The sequence below is a fragment of the Triticum aestivum genome, chromosome 3A (genome assembly GCF_018294505.1).
Source record: "Triticum aestivum cultivar Chinese Spring chromosome 3A, IWGSC CS RefSeq v2.1, whole genome shotgun sequence".
Taxonomy (NCBI): Eukaryota; Viridiplantae; Streptophyta; class Magnoliopsida; order Poales; family Poaceae; genus Triticum; species Triticum aestivum.
In genome coordinates this window covers 129,181,826-129,186,215 of record NC_057800.1, presented here as the reverse complement: position 1 = coordinate 129,186,215, position 4,390 = coordinate 129,181,826, and positions in this window count along the sequence as shown.

The window sequence follows — 4,390 nt, the reverse complement described above, 5'->3', positions numbered from 1 at the left end:
CCCGCAAAAAAAAAAAAACACCACAAAGGTCGGTTCCAGCAAAAAAGCTCATAGGTCCCAGCAAAAAAACGCCGTTCGCAGCAAAAGGCCACCACCAGTGGCCCATCATAGCTTCACACATTCACTGGTTCCAACATCTCCCACGGCGTTCCAGCATGCGGCGACGCCAGTCCCAGCACCACCAATAGCTACATCATCCAACCATCCCTAGCATTTGTGGTCGCCATTGCAGCTTGTCATGCTTCCGGTAGCAGCTAACCATGGCCATTCAGAGCACTAGGTGCACCTCCCCCTTAGGGTTGGCGCTTGTCGCGGCCGTCTGCCATGCTTGTAGCAGACCCGGCAAGCTGCGGCCTGAATGCAGCACCAGCGCCTAGCCCCGTGTGATGGTTAGAGGAGGAGATGAGCAAGCTCGCGCAGGATAGGATGGTGCGGTGTGCGATGGTCGTCGGAAAAAAGGCGGTGACGAGCGAGCTTGTGTATGACCACAATGGCAACCGGTAGAAAAGAAAAATGAGGAAAATAGATGCGGGAAGGAGAAGATAGGGATGAAGAGGATTGGGAGGTGTGTGGGCCCCAACATGAGGCGTCCGTGCAAAGTGACCGGCCGAAAACTCATCCAGTCACTGAGCAGAAATCATTACCCTATATTTTTTTTACTTTTAGATATGAGAAAGCACCATTCAAAAAATGAAAAGATCTTATGGAGCGTCATACAGATGTCTTTTTTAATCAGAGTGAGAAACTTCTGATCTTTTCATTCTCAATCATGGCAGTAAAAAAAAATCGAATGTAATAAAAAACAACCAGGTATGTAGACCACCTAGAGACGACTGCAAGCATTGAAGCGAGCCGAAGGCTCGCCGCCGTCATTACACCTCCCTCACCAGAGTCGAGCAAATCTTGTTGTACTAGACAGTCGAGGAGTTATCATACTAAGGCCCATAGAACCAACGCATCGAGCAGCAACCATCGCCGAATAAGAAAGTTCTAGATTGGAAGGATCAAACCTGCAAACACCCAAATGAAGACGAACAAATATTGGATCCAAATAGCACCGAAGACTAGCACCAACTGAATCCTATGAGATTCGATGGAGACACGCTTTCACACGCCCTCCAACGAAGCTAGACGCACCATTAGGACTGGGATAGAACGTGAGAGACATTATTCCTACATAGACACATCGCCGCCGCCACACAGCCCCAACCAAGAAATTTAACCTAACAAGAGCGAGAACTGGATCCCTCTCGCCGGCGGGGTCCAAGGTCCTCCGCACCTTCATGGCCCAAAAAGGTGATTTGTTGGGATGATTTTTTCTTACGGAGGAGAAAGAGAAGCCGCTGCAAGAAGGTGATTTGTTGGGATGATTTTTTTAATCAGGGCCTCGAAAACAAATCATCAAATATCTATTGGGCAGGGACGGCGTGGCACCGATTTTTTTCTTTTACATTACATGGTGGCACTGAATTGTCGAACATGGATGTTAAAAGCAAAAGCCCACCTCTGTACACTGTTTTCGCTGAAAGAAACACAACACTTTTGAACCGCTTTCACCAGCAAGTCCTGAACAAGAGAGGCCGCACAATCCCAGTCCCAGTGCTGTGCCACTTGTACCCAAGATACACCAGCAAGAGAATCAAAGATGTGCATGTGCATAAGCGCAAGCCCTCGAACGATCGCATTCCCCACATCGCATCAAGAAACCGCGGGCCGGGAGGCGCCGGATCCGTTGTTTCTCCCCGAGAAGAAAGCCTTTTGGCCCGGGGAGAAAAGGTGAAAACTCCTAGAGACACCTTTCGGGTCAAGTCTCGATTCACACCTTCCACTGTCAAAATCATCTCAGAAGATACTGCGATGGAAATGTCGTATCAAAATCACCCGGCCTGTGTGTGTTTGTGTGGGTCTTTAAAGCTTCACCGCAAGATCTTCCGATGGGCGGAGACAAGCATCTGCTATCGTTGGTGCGGTGCGGCATCTGAACTTTTGAGGACGGCCAGGAGTGATGTTGCCCCTGTTGATATCCCTTTGCAGGCCCTAGTGGTTAAAACCTACTCCATATTCCGTTTCTGTGGTCGACTGATCGTCGAAAATCACATGCCGCTACTCGAGAAAGTCTCTGGGGCAAGTTGCTGGGGGCGGCTGCAGATTTGCTATAGCTGAATCCGTCCTAACACTTCGACAATGATTTACCACAAGAGTTTGATAGATACCATTCTCAAAAAGTAAAAGCAAAAAAATTGTAGATTCACTGATATTATTATCTTCAAATACACACACACACACACACACACGTAGCTCGGTTGCTTGAATTCACCTGCGCAAACAGACGTCAGGACTCTTAGCTGGACACGACTAAACGCACGACACGGGTCTGGTCACCATAATGCAGCGGTTGAACACAAGCAAGAAGCTATCATGTAAACCTGAAGAGAAGAGAAGGCCATCATTTGAACACTAGCTGGCGAGACCGACGTGGCCTATGTCAAAGTGTCAGGTCTGCGTGCGCGGCTTCGCCTCCCGCCGTCAGTGTAAACTCTGCTATAACAAGATCCGGTCTGCACTTTTCCTTCCTCCCAGTACCGTCAATGTCGTCTCCAAGAAGAGAGAGAAGAGAAGAGGAGAAAAGCTACGTGTCACACCGTCACGGGTGGCGCCGTCTGTGCGGTCACCAGGCGTGCTGCTCCTGCCTGACAGCCAGCCTCTAGCTGCACGTACGGCTGCGGCCATCGGCCTCTATCATCATTGTTCAACGACATTGTCATTAGATTAATAGATTTAGACGGTTCACTGACGCCAGAATAATCGGGAGGATGTCAAAAGGCGATGCCACAACCAAAACCATGGCCTTTGTGTTGCAAGGATTCGTCCGCGAATTGAAAAATCCGGCGAAATGTGGCTCGCAATCCCCGCTGCATCAGCCAATCCCCTCCTTGACCCGCACACTACTACGAGTACTAAACTCTTGTGTGCTAAAAGGGTGGCTGACAGTCGTGTGCTTCAGCCATCCGGCCCCACCAGTGATCTTTCCCATCATTTCCATCCAAGTCTTGCGGTAAAAGGGTGGCACTGGATTCTGAAACAGGGATAAAGCAGAAGCCTATCTCTATCCACTGTTTAGGCTGATAATGTAGTTAGAGCAACTCCGATGGAGCGACCCAAACGTACGGCGCATTTGTCCGTTTTTTGTTCGTTTGGGTCGGCCGTCCGCCGGGCGTCCGCCTAATTTTGCATTTGGGTCGGCAATACGCCCAACGCGCCGACCCATTTCATGTCCGCATTCAATTTTTAAATAAAAAAGGCCCGCGGCCGATCATGTCAGCGGCCATGTCTCATGTCGGCACCATGCCAGCGCTGGCATATAATGCCGGCTTCAGAAAATACCACAGTTCATGCTGGCGCACTCGCCAGCCGGCCGGCACACATGCCAACACACAAAAAAGGGAGGGACTTGAGTTCGACCATGCCATCGCGGCTCCCGTGGTCATGCCGGCACACCTGCCGGCATACAAAAAAGATGGCCCTCGACGCCATAGATCACTCGTCGTCGAACTTGAGCATGTCGGCCTGCATCTTCTCAAACCACGACCTCTTCCTTGGCGACACGGTGTTGAGATCCACCTTCATGATCTCCACCCCGTCCTGGCTTTGTGTCTCGTCGGGATCGTAGCCAACGCCCGGCGCACCACCCTCGAAGATGAGGTTTTGCATGTAGTCCTTGTCGACGCCCGACGGCATTTCCTCGAACAGGTTACGGGCGTACGGGAGCCCGCCGGTCGGCGCCTGTCGCGCGCGTTTCCTTGTGCCGCCGGACGAGGAGCCACCGACCATCGGGATGGCGTTGAGGTTGATGGGCGCGGGCGCGGGCGTGGAAGGCGCGACCACGCTCGCGTCGGGTGAGCACTCCCCGGAGAGGCGGGAGGCCTGCGGGTAGACGTGGAAGCCGGGGACCGGGTTGCAAGCCGACGCACGGGGTGAGTCGGGCATCACCATCCGAGGAAACGCCGACGAGCCGGTGCTGGCCGCAGCGACGGTGGCTTGGAGGACGATGTGCTGGCTAGGGTTTACCCCTAGCATGTAGAGCGCCTCCCTCGTTGCCGCGACGACACGGGCGTTGGTGAACTCCTGCTGCACGGCGGCCTCATCCCTTGTGTCTGCGGCGTGCCTCCGGCCCTTCCTCTTGGCCGACTCCCTTGCCCGCTGTTCAGGCGTCAGCGCCTTCTTCGGCTTGGTCGCGGCGGCGGTCTTGCGTGGGGCACGAGGCTTGCCTTTCCCGGAGGGGGCGACGACGTCGGATGAGGCGAGGGAGGCGAGGCCGGAGGCGGCATTGAGGTCGAGGTCGATGGCGTCCTCCATGGCTAGTTGGGGGGCAGGGACGCGCGCGGGCGGG